The following is a 13,777-nucleotide window of genomic DNA, read 5'->3' as shown; positions in this document are numbered from 1 at the left end:
GTCAGTGAGACAGTTGACCCCTGAAAGAAATATTCTTTAGAGATGGACAGTTTTACTCTAGAAACAGAAGGATCATATGATCTAGCAATTTCACTACAAGGTATTAATATATATCCAAAGAAAATGAAAATGCCAGTTCAAAAATATGCATGCATCACAATGTTCATAGCAGAATTATTTATTTCAATACAGTAGCCAAGACATGGAAGCAAGCTAAGTGTCCATCAACAGATGAATGTATAAAGAAGATGTGATATATATAGATATATATACACAATGAAATATTACTGAGTCACAAAAATGAATGAAATTCTGCCTTTTGCAACAACATGCCTGGACCTAGAAGGTATTATGCTTAGTGAAATAAAGAAAGAAAGGAATGTGGGGCTTCCCTTGTGATCCAGTGGTTAAGAATCCGCCTGCTAATCCCTGGATCCCTGGTCCAGGGATCAAAGACCCCACATGCCATGGAGCAACTAAGCCTGTGTGCCACAACTACTGAGCCAAAGTGTTGTAACTACTGAAGCCTGTACGCTTAGAGCCCATCCTCTTCAACAAGAGAAGCCACCATGAGAAGCCCAGGCAACACAATGAAAAGTAGCCCTCACTTGCCACAACTAGAGAATACCCACACACATCAATGAAAACCTAGTGCAGACAAATATAAAATAATTCTTGAAAAAAAAAAGAAGAAGAAGAAATGAACGTATATAATGAAAGAGAAACAGGCTCTTAGGTATAGAAAACAAACTATTGGTTACCAGTGGAGAGAGGGATCAGGCGTGGAGCAAGATAGGAATATGGAACAAACTACTATGTATAAAATAGATAAGCAACAAGGATGTATTGTGTGGCACAGGGAAATACAGCCATTATTTTATAATGATTTCAAGTAGACTCATTATTCATCTGTAAAACTATTGAATCACTATATAGTACACTTGAAACTGTTATAGTATTGCAAATCAACTATACTTCCATTAAAAAAAAAAAAAAATACTACTACTGAGTGGAGATCATGCCAGCGGCTTTTATCCAAATAGAGCTACTGATGGAACAAATGAGTATGTAAATTGAAATGTGGACTTATTTTTTTTAATCGAAGAATGAAAAGATAGAAATCAATAGATTCAGAAGATCTATTCGCTTTGCTTACATACATGTTAAATTACGACTCCTCACTTCCTCAACTCCCTCATTCAGTTGAGCACAACATCTTATTGATTTTATCTCAGAACATCTTCCCAGGTGGCGCTAGTGGTGAACCCACCTGCCAATGCAGCAGACATGAGACACAGGCTCAATCCCTGAATTGGGAAGATCTCCTGGAGGAGGGCATGGCAACCCACTCCAGTATTCTTGCCTGGAGAATCCCATGGAGAGAGGAGCCTGGCGGGCTACACTCCATAGGGTCGCAAAGAGTTGGACACGACTGAAGCGACTTATCACACTACATTTTACTGATCACAACCTCCTCTCTATTTCCACAACCCTCTATTCTCATTCTCTTTCAGATTATTATAATCAGTCTTCCTGACACCAAGCTCCTCATTCTATTCCACCTACCCACTGAGGCAGAAACAATTGCATGGATTCCTTCTCCTGCTTAAATATCATGAGAAGGGATCCATTTAGCACAGTAACACACCAAAGTTAAGGAAGAATAAAGCCCTTGAGGGAGCATTCATTCCCAGCCTACACCAAATGTGTCAGGGGTAGCTTGGGCAGAGAGAAGAGTAGAAAACTGACAGGTAACATGTGTAGTGCCTATTATGTACCAGGCACTATTCAATTATTAATAAAACTTTTAACCTGTGGGTACCATTATCATTCTCCATTTTACAGTTGAGAACTTGTCAAGAAAACTGAAGCACAGAGATAAAATTACTTGCCCAATACTGCACAGTTAGAAAGGCTTTGATTGTTTCTCCTAATTCAGTATACACTGAAACATGTTTGTGATCTACTAGTAGTAAGATTATATTCTTTCTCATAATGAGCTGTATCTGTTTGCCCTACTAGTGGTAGAATTTCACCTAAAAAAATACAAATAAAATCCCTGATCTTGTAATTTTTGTCCTTAAAATCTCTTCCATATCAAATACAGTCTGATCTCTTCAGTATAGCATATGAAACCACACCCTTCGAAAACCAAAATATTCCTCTTTGGCTTCATCTATCATTCTACCCCCCTCCCCAACTCACACAATGAACTTCTCAGTATCTTCAAACTCTTTGACCCCTTGAATATACCACTTCTTTTTTGGAATTTCCAGGCATCTCTGTGCTACCACCACACCCCTTCGCCTTACCTTTCTTTTCATACTTTTAAATCCATCTCTAATGTCACTTCAACTGCTAACACTTGGGCAGCTCCATGAGGCAAAGTTACTTTTCCCTTTGTGCTCCCCACCCAGAACTGATCATAAAGCCCTTATCTCATAGGAATCCAAGTTTTTTAAAATATTGTTTCTGTCTCCTAGGTAGTAAGCAACTTTAGGGCAGGTGCCCTCCTTGCATCTATACCACCTAACAACACCTGGTATGGCCATACATCTCCTGCATAATCCTGCTTCTGTGACTACAGTGGTTTCTATTTTGGATAGAGACATGCTCCTGCTCCTCTTTGGAACTGAAACCCATAAAGAGCTTGACTTTCTGAGTGGCTGACCCATAACACAAAATCTCTTCAGTTATTTGCTGTTGTTTAGTCGCTAAGTCCTTTCCAACTCTTTGCCACCCCATGGACTGTAGCCCTCCAGGCTCCTCTGTCCATGGGATTTTCCAGGCAAGAATACTGGAGTGAGTTGTCATTTCCTTCTCCAAGGGATCTTCCGGACCCATGGATCGAACCCATGTTTCCTACATTGGCAGGCGGATTCTTCACCACTGAACCACCTGGGAAGCCCTCTGTTTAGCTCTCAGTTCAGTTCAGTTGCTCAGTCATATCTGACTCTTTGTGACACCATGGACTGTAACACGCCAGGCTTCCCTGTCCATCACCAACTCCCGGAGTTTGCTCATACTCATGTCCATTGAGTTGGTGATGCCATCCAACCATCTCATCCTCTGCCATCCTCTTCTCCTCCTGCCTTCACTCTTTCCCAGCATCAGGGTCTTTTCCAATGAGTCAGTTCTTCGCATCAGGTGGCCAAAGTATTGGAGCTTCAGCTTCAGCATCAGTCCTTCCAATGAATATTCAGAACTGATTTCCTTCAGGACTGACTCGTTTGATCTCCTTGCAGTCCAAGGGGCTCTCAAGAGTCTTCTCCAACACCACAGTTCAAAAGCATCAATTCTTCAGTGCTCAACTTTCTTTATGGTCCACAGCCTTGTCTGACTCAATGAAACTATGAGCCATGCTGTGTAGGGCCACCCAAGACAGACAGATCATGGTGAAGAGTTCTGACAAAACGTGGTCCACTGGAGAAGGGAATGGCAAACCACTTCAGTATTCTTGCCTTGAGAACCTCATGAACAATATGAAAAGGCAAAATATATGTGTGTATGTATGTGTGTGTATATATATATATATATATATATATATATATATATATATATATATGACACTATTTAGCTATGGAGAGCTACATTTTCTACTGTGTGGCTAGGAAAGCCAAGACAGTTTGCAAAGAAAGAAGCATTGATGAGACACAGAACTGACAAATGAACCTAAAATTGGTTTCTGAGAGCTTTCTAAAACCACAATCAGGTCCTCCCTGAGGCCCAGTATCATTCTTGCCATTGTTTTGGGGTTTTTTTGTTTTTTGTTTTAAGACATTTCTTTCTCATAATCAGATTTCTTTTGATGTTCAAGATATACATGTTGAATTCTGATACTTACAAAAACTAAATTATAAATCTTTATTTTAAATAAATATACCTGGAAAATTTTTTTATAAGAGCCTTCCAAACTACTTCTATCTCTGTAATTCTGTGTATAGGTTTGTGAATGCATTTGTATACCCTGGGAATTTAGATTTTTACTGATTAGGAAATGTCATAAAATGTTCAGGTCCAAAGTTCTACACAGAAAGAAGAGTAAATTAAGGAAGAAATAAAAATGTTGTCTACACTTGGGAACTTCAGCAAAGGATTATCTTGGTAACTTCTAACCACTACCTAACCACTTCTAACCACTATTTTTATTCTGAGAAAAACTGCAGGAGAGGCAATACTCACTAACAAGTATGTGCTGTAAAAAGCAACTGTTGTTACAATGGAAGTCAACTATGGGTACCTAAACCTTTAGTACATGTGATGTGAAGTTGTCCTTTTTGATTTGGATTTATCTTATAAATATGTTTCCAAAATAATACTTTGGAATAAGACTCTTAAGTTCAAATATGGTCTACAGTTTTGCAGAAGTTCACCTTTGTTTGGTATGGAAGCTATTTGCATAATATATAAACATTTAAGTTTTACAGATAATTAAATTATCAAAGCATTAGATATAAGGTATACCCTAAGGAGCTTAGAATTTTTAAGTCAGAAATGGGCAAAGTACCAGAAAGTGATTTCCTTTGGTTGAGCTTATGTAATAGGAACAAAAAGATTTGTGCAGAACTTGAAACTTCTTTCTATATGTTTTTATTATGACTGGAAAAAATTGCCTACAGGAAATGTTTTTCCTTTTATAAATCTTGATTTGAAAATTATAGGGACAGATAAACTGAACCTTGAACATCATTTGTCTTTCAGATATTCTGAAAGTAATTTTTGACTGTTAGATTTGAGATGCTAACAGGTGGTGCTGGTGGTAAAGAACTCTCCTGCCAATTCAGGAGACATAAAAGACATGGGTTCAATCTCTGTGTTGGGAAGAGGAAGATATCATGGAGGAGGGCACAGCAACCCACTCCAGTATTCTTGCCTGGATAATTCCATGGACAGCAGAACCTGGCGGGCTATGGTGCATAGGGTAACAAAGACTCAGCCACAACTAAAGTGATTTAGCATACTCAGATACATCCTGTTTTAAGATTTAGCATACTCAGATTCATCCTGTTTTAAGAGAAGAGTCTCTAAGAATATCTAGATTCATAATGCACATTTTGGAGGGTGACTGTGCCCATTACAAAGTAGTTCTTTGCTTTACCAACAAATTCAAGCTGCTTTTAAGCAGGAGTTCCTAGGAGTTCCCTGATGGTATATATCAACATTGCATAACTTCTAGACAGAAAGAGGTAGGTGTGGTAGGTAGAACCACTGCCAACTGAAGATCAAACTGAGAATAAAGCAATTCTAAAATGATTGTGGAAGTAAAGGAGAAGATATGGACTGACAGAAATCTGGTTTGAGAACAACTTTGCAGGAATACATGTGTGGTATAACATATGTTGCACTTAAAGTGAAGATTATTTGGGGACTACAGTTCCCTCCTATAGTAGAACCCATCAATCAGTTTGCCCCCAATAAGTCTATGTGAAACTGCCATTCAAAAATACTCCTTACACTTGGTTCATATTTTTCATTAATACTACATGGCCAAAATCTTCTTGACCAAAAGATTATATGGTGAATAGTTTTTTCCCCTCATTTTGTTAGATGTCTAAGAGTAATTTGTAAAATCATGGAATTTTCAATGTGGTTCAGGCCTTATAAATAAGCAAATGTTGATCTTCTTCAGTAAAACCTGGGAAGTCTGCCTGTGTAAGCCTATTCTCACAAATGGAAAAGGGAATACTATCCTCTGGAAATGTGAAATATAATGTTTTCAATATATACTTAAGATTGAGGGGGCTAAGCAGAGCTGGGGGTAGGATCTTAAAGTTATGGCTCAGGCCATATGATTCTAAGTAGCCACTCTTGATGGAGTATTAGGGTGGCTTCTGCTGCCCCCGCCATATCCCTTCTTTTGTCAACTTCACCCTCTGGGGGATAAGTAGTATGAGGGTGCAACGGCAGGAACACCTTGGCAATATCAATGAAAAAAAATGTTGCCTGCCATATCAGTAAGCAAAGGATGTTGTAGCCATCAAGCCACCATATAACAGCTGCCTTGAGAGCAAGCCCTGAGGGAACCTGGGATAGAAACAGGATACCCACTATCAAGCAGTCAATGGCTGCATCCACCCCCTGGACAGTGCACCCTGAGGAGACTCAGGATGAGAAGTCACAGATACTGACCCTTGGTAGCTGACATTCACATCAAAGGAATGATTTCAATGAGCTGTGACTTCTGCAACGACTGGCTCAGCAGTAAAGAATTGACTGCAATGTAGGAAACCCAGATTGGATCTCTGGGTCAGGAAGATCCCCTGGAGGAGGGCATGGCAACCCACTCCAGTATTCTTGCCTGTAGAATTGAATGGACAGAGGAGCCTGGTAGGCTACAGTTCATGGGGTCACAAAGAGTTTGACACGATTGAGCAACTAACACTTTCACTTCACTTTTTTCTCCACTTATTTGTAACACTTGGCAAACTATTCTCTCCTCTCTCATCATCCATTTCCTTGTTTGTTCATTGGTAATGATGATAGTACCTACTGCATAGGCTTTTTGTAAGAATGAATATGAGAAAAATCATGTAAGCACTCAACAAAGTGCCTGGCACATAGAAAAGCCCTCAATAAGTGGTAGCATTGCGGTTGTGTGATTAATGTGAGTCAGGTTTAGGACCCAGGTTTCCTAATTGCCACTGTTCTCTTCACCATGACTGCAATGGCATAACTGCTAGAGAATCTTTAGTAAACTTAAACATATATTTTCTAGGTATACCCCATTAATCAGACCAGAGTTCCTCTCATTACCAGTTAGTGGGTTTAGATATTTTCACCTACAAGATAAAAAGTGACATCTATAATTCCATTAAAAGAGACAAATAAATCTAAATATTCAGTTTCAATCCCAAGAGAAACAGCACAATATACTCTCCAAGTTGCACTTTATAAATTAAACTGCTTCTGAATACCTAAAATTTAGTCATGAGACACAGGAAACTCAGGAGGAATGCAACATTCAAGCTTTTGTTGTTGGAAAAGCATTTGTTATGGATTCCATCACTAGCTTTATTTACAGGCCTTTTACCCATATTCTAATAGTGATTGGTGCATCACAGGCTGAAAAGGAAATTTCATGGAAATACCGTAAATCTTTGCAGCAATTGGGACTTAGAACTTGACAAGGAAGAGCCAAACAGATGCAGTGGCTGTCTGCATAGGAGGTCTGATCAAAGGGAACTAGAATAGAAAGCACTACATGTGCCATAACTTGGACAGACAATAAATATTCAACTAACAATACTATTTGTGGTAAGAATATCTACTTGGATGCATATCAGGAATGTGGTATATATTTAAATAAAGTTTTGTAACAAGAGTCATTGACTTGTTTTTCTGCTCATGTTGCAGTCCAGACCAAAAAACATTTTACTGGTATTTTCTATAAAAACTTCAACCTCTGCATAGAAAGTTCTTTGAAAAATATCTCACTTTGAGCACACTAATGGGCACTCTTTCCCTCCTGCTTCTTCAAATATCACAATACTTGTCTGAATGAGCAACGTTGATATTGTATACACAAAAGTTAATGCTTCTGCAGCAATAAAAATAATCTTAAAAGAACATTAAAAGAATATAGATGTATATATAAGCAAGGGATCTAGGAAAGTTCCTTAAATGTAGTAATCCCTATCAATGTTTTATAAATAAATAGGTAATTAATGTCATGGGGAAAATCCACAATATATGGTTAAACAACAACAAAAGTAAGCAAGTTACAGCTATACATCTGGAACTGACTCAACATTGTTAAACTAAGTTCCAATTTTTTAATTTAATTTTATTTTATTTATTTTTTTTTAAATCCTTTATTTCTCATGTGTTCCCCATCCTGAACCCTCCTCCCTCCTCCCTCCCCATACCATCCCTCTGGGTCGTCCCAGTGCACCAGCCCCAAGCATCCAGCATCGTGCATTGAACCTGGACTGGCATCTCGTTTCATACATGACATTTCACATGTTTCAATGCCATTCTCCCAAATCTTCCCACCCTCTCCCTCTCCCACAGAGTCCATAAGCCTGTTCTATACATCAGTGTCTCTTTTGCTGTCTCGTATACAGGGTTATCGTTACCATCTTTCTAAATTCCATATATATGCGTTAGTATACTGTATTGGTGTTTTTCCTTCTGGCTTACTTCACTCTGTATAATAGGCTCCAGTTTCATCCACCTCATTAGAACTGATTCAAATGTATTCTTTTTAATGGCTGAGTAATACTCCATTGTGTATATGTACCACAGCTTTCTTATCCATTCATCTGCTGATGGACATCTAGGTTGCTTCCATGTCCTGGCTATTATAAACAGTGCTGCGATGAACATTGGGGTACACGTGTCTCTTTCCCTTCTGGTTTCCTCAGTGTGTATGCCCAGCAGTGGGATTGCTGGATCATAAGGCAGTTCTATTTCCAGTTTTTTAAGGAATCTCCACACTGTTCTCCATAGTGGCTGTACTAGTTTGCATTCCCACCAACAGTGTAAGAGGGTTCCCTTTTCTCCACACCCTCTCCAGCATTTATTATTTGTAGACTTTTGGATCGCAGCCATTCTGACTGGTGTGAAATGGTATCTCATAGTGGTTTTGATTTGCATTTCTCTGATAATGAGTAATGTTGAGCATCTTTTCATGTGTTTGTTAGCCATCTGTATGTCTTCTTTGGAGAAATGTCTATTTAGATCTTTGGCCCATTTTTTGACTGGGTCATTTATTTTTCTGGAGTTGAGCTGTAGGAGTTGCTTGTATATTTTTGAGATTAGTTGTTTGTCGGTTGCTTCATTTGCTATTACTTTCTCCCATTCTGAAGGCTGTCTTTTCACCTTGCTAATAGTTTCCTTTGATGTGCAGAAGCTTTTAAGTTTAATTAGGTCCCATTTGTTTATTTTTGCTTTTATTTCCAATATTCTGGGAGGTGGGTCATAGACGATCCTGCTGTGATGTATGTCAGAGAGTGTTTTGCCTATGTTCTCCTCTAGGAGTTTTATAGTTTCTGGTCTTACGTTGAGATCTTTAATCCATTTTGAGTTTATTTTTGTATATGGTGTTAGAAAGTGTTCTAGTTTCATTCTTTTACAAGTGGTTGACCAGATTTCCCAGCACCACTTGTTAGATTGTCTTTAATCCATTGAATATTCTTGCCTCCTTTGTCAAAGATAAGATGTCCATATGTGCATGGATTTATCTCTGGGCTTTCTATTTTGTTCCATTGATCTATATTTCTGTCTTTGTGCCAGTACCATACTGTCTTGATAACTGTGGCTTTGTAGTAGAGCCTGAAGTCAGGTAGGTTGATTCCTCCAGTTCCATTTTTCTTTCTCAAGATCGCTTTGGCTATTCGAGGTTTTTTGTATTTCCATACAAATTGTGAAATTATTTGTTCTAGCTCTGTGAAGAATACTGTTGGTAGCTTGATAGGGATTGCATTGAATCTATAAATTGCTTTGGGTAGTATACTCATTTTCACTATATTGATTCTTCCAATCCACGAACATGGTTTATTTCTCCATCTGTTAGTGTCCTCTTTGATTTCTTTCACCAGTGTTTTATAGTTTTCTATATATAGGTCTTTAGTTTCTTTAGGTAGATATATTCCTAAGTATTTTATTCTTTTCGTTGCAATGGTGAATGGAATTGTTTCCTTAATTTCTCTTTCTGTTTTCTCATTATTAGTGTATAGGAATGCAAGGGATTTCTGTGTGTTGATTTTATATCCTGCAACTTTACTATAGTCATTGATTATTTCTAGTAATTTTCTGGTGGAGTCTTTAGGGTTTTCTATGTAGAGGATCATGTCATCTGCAAATAGTGAGAGTTTTACTTCTTCTTTTCCAGTTTGGATTCCTTTTATTTCTTTTTCTGCTCTGATTGCTGTGGCCAAAACTTCCAAAACTATGTTGAATAGTAATGGTGAAAGTGGGCACCCTTGTCTTGTTCCTGACTTTAGAGGAAATGCTTTCAATTTTTCACCATTGAGGATAATGTTTGCTGTGGGTTTGTCATATATAGCTTTTATTATGTTGAGGTATGTTCCTTCTATTCCTGCTTTCTGGAGAATTAAAAAAAGCAGGTTACAGAAATAGAATGTATAGCACATCTCATTTTGTATAAAGAATAGAGAGCGGTCTACATGCATATATGTATGTTTGTGTGAACTCTAGAACAATACACAAAAAAATGGTGACATTAGTTATTTTTGAATTGTGCAAATATTGAATAATGTTTTCCCTTTATAATTTTTGAATTTTCTACATTTTTGACATATTCATTCATCAGCACTTCTAATATCACTCCTCACCAGATGTGTAACTCTGTTCTTTCAGATATTTTACTATGTATACACACATGTACACACTGACTGACACACTCGGTATAGGGTACACAACCTTTGTAAAAAAATTTAAAGTAAATTGGCTTATATCATAGTTCTGTAATAGCTTTTTACAAAACAATGTATCTTGGACACCATAAAATCCAATAAATAAGAACTGCTTACCCCTTTTTCATTGCTGCTTAGTGTTCCATGGTATGAAATTCATTTAACCAGTCATTATTATTGAACATTTAGGTGTTTCTAGTTTTATTGCTACTGCAAGCAGTGATTCAATGAACATTTCATATGCATATTTCCGTTCACATGCATATTTATGATGAGTGAATTCTTAGAGATTAAATTCCTGGGTTAAAGAATATGTACATTTAAAACTTTGCTAGAAATGGACAAATGGTACTCCAAAAAGACTTTATCAATTTGCACTATTTGTACTAGATGTTATTATTCCTTTACTGTCTGCCAGTCTGATGGGCAAAGACATGGCATCATATTTTTATGCTTTGCATTTCTCTGATTACTTTTACATCTGAACATATGTTAATTGGTGATTTTGAATCACCTCTTCCGTGATTTACCAATCCATGCCCTTGCTGCTTTTATGATTTGTTAACAGTTCTTTTTATATTATATGTACTTACTTTTGTTATATACGTTGTAAATATTTCCCTCCAATTCTGGATTTTAAAATTGTTTATGGGGTGATTTGTTACATAGAAACTTTAAATTTTGATGTAGTCAAATCACTCAATATTTACCCTTATGACTTCTGGGCTTTGTGTCTTGTTTAGGAAAGTCTTCCCCAATTTGATATTATGAAAATAAATCCTATATGTTGTTTAAATACTATTATGACATTGTTTAACATTTAGATCTTTGTATGTGTGCCCAGTCACTCAGTCATGTCCAATCCTTTGCAACCCTTTGGATGGTATAGCTTTTCAGGCTCTTCTGTCCACGGGATTCTCCAGGCAAGAATACTGGAGTGGGTTTCCATGCCCTCCTCCAGAGGATCTTCCCGACCCAGGGCTTGAACCCAGGTCTCCCGCATTGCAGGCAGATTATTTACCCCCCTGAGCCACCAGGGAAGCCCAAGAATACTAGAGGAGGTAGCCTATCTCTTCTCCAGGAAATCTTCCTCATCCAGAAATCAAACTGGGGTCTCCTGCATTGCAGGCAGATCCTTTACCAGCTGAGCTACGAGGGAAGCCTGGTAACCAGAAATCTGATCCCTTTTTCTACAAGTTTGTTTGTTAATTGTCCTACAACACTATGTTAGTTCCTGGTGCACAAAATGGTGATTCATCGTTTCTATACATTCCAAAATGTTCGCCACAATAACTCCAATTTACTTTATATTACCTTATTATTGATTGTATTCCCCATACTGTATATTTCATACCCATGACTTGTTTACTTTGTAACTGGAAGTTTGTACCCCTAATCTCCCTCACCTGTTTTTCTCCTCCTCTTACCCTCACTTCCCTTTGGCAACCATCTGTTTCCTGTATCTATGACTATTTTTCTTTTGTTTATTTGTTTTGGTTTTTTAGATTCCGTATATAAGTGAAATCATATGGTATTTGTCTTTATTTGTCTGAATTATTTCACTTAGCATAATACCCTGTAGGTCTATCCATTTTGGTGAAAATGGCAGAATTTCATTCTTTTTATAGCTTAATAATATTCCGCTGGAATATTATTATATTTAAATATTATAGTATTATAATGGATTATAATGTTTACTCCACACATCTTCTTTATTCACTTTATTCACTCACCTATCCATGGACACTTGGGCTTCCCAGGTGGTTCAGTGGTAAAAAATTTGCTTGCCACTGCAGGAGACATAAGAGACATGGGCTCAATCACTGTGTCAGGAAGATCACCTGGAGGGGGACATGGCACTCACTTCAGCTTTCTTGCTTGGACAATCCCATGGACAGGAGCCTGGCAGACCACAGTCCATAGGGTTGCACAAAGTTGAATATGACTGTAGCGATATAGCACACATGCATCCATGGTTACTTAGGTTGATTCCCTATCTTGGATATTGTAAATAATGCTGCAGTGAACATAAGGTTGCATTTACCTTTTCAAATTAGTGTTTTCATTCTCTTCAGATAAATATCCAGAAGTAGAATTGCTGTATGTTTGGTAGTTATTATTTGATTTTTTTGAGGAACATCCATACTGTCTTCTATAGTGGCTGCACCAATTTACATTCCCACCAAAAATGCATGAGGGTTCCCTTTTCTCCTTGCCAACAATTGTTATTTATAATCTTTTTTTTCTTGAAATATATTTGATTTGCAATATTATGTTAGTTTCAAGTGTACAGCATAGTGATTTGATATTTTTTGTACATACTCCATTACAGCTTATTTCAAGATAATGGCTCAAATTTCCTGTGTTATATGGTATATCCTTGTTACTTATCTATTTTATATATAGTAGTTTGTATCTGTTAATCTCATACCACTAGTTTGTCCCTCTCCCCTTCTCTCTCTGTTAACCACAAGTTTGTTTTCATATTTGCGAGTTTGTTTATGTCTTGCATTATACATTCGTTTGTATTATTTTTAGATTCTGCATATAGGTGATACCATGAAGTATTTGTCTTTCTCTGTCTGGCTTAATAAACTAAGCATAATCCATCCATGGTGCTGCAAATGACATTATATCATTCTTTTTTTATAACTGAGTAATATTCCTTGGGTATATGCACCACATCTTCTTGATCTAATCATCTGTTGATGGGCACATGGACTGCTTCCATGTTATGGCTATTGTAAATGGTGCTGCTATGAAAATTGGGGCATGCATATCTTTTCAAATTAGAGTTTTGATTTTTTTCAGATATAACTGGAGTTTTTGGATGATATGGTAGTTCTACCTTTAGTTTTTGAGGAACCTCCATGCTGTTTTCTATAGTGGCTGCACCAATTTATATTTCCACCAACAATATACAAGTATTTCATTTTCCCCACATCCTCACCAACAATTTTTATTTATGGTCATTTTGATAAATAGCCATTCTGACAGGTGTGAGGTGATACTCATTGTGGTTTTGATTTACATTTATCTGTTGAATAATAATAAGCATCTTTTCATGTGTCTGTTGGCCATCTGTATGTCTTCTTTGAAAAGATGTCCATTCAGATCTTCTGCCCATTTTTCAATTGAGTTTTTTTTTGGGGGGTTGATGTTGAGTTTTATGAATTTTTATATTTTGGATATTAACCTTTTATCAGATATATCATTTTAAAATATATTCTCCCATTCAGTAATCTGCCTTTTAATTTTGTGGACAGTTTCTTTTGCTGTGCAAAACATTTTCATTTGATATAGTCCCATTTGTTGATTTTTGCTTCTGTTTCCATAGCCTGAGGAGGCATATCCAAAAAACATTTCTGAGACTGATGGCAAGAGTGTACTGCCTATGTTTT

Source organism: Bos indicus x Bos taurus, chromosome X (assembly GCF_003369695.1).
Source record: "Bos indicus x Bos taurus breed Angus x Brahman F1 hybrid chromosome X, Bos_hybrid_MaternalHap_v2.0, whole genome shotgun sequence".
Classification (NCBI taxonomy): domain Eukaryota; kingdom Metazoa; phylum Chordata; class Mammalia; order Artiodactyla; family Bovidae; genus Bos; species Bos indicus x Bos taurus.
This window is presented reverse-complemented; position numbering follows the sequence as displayed.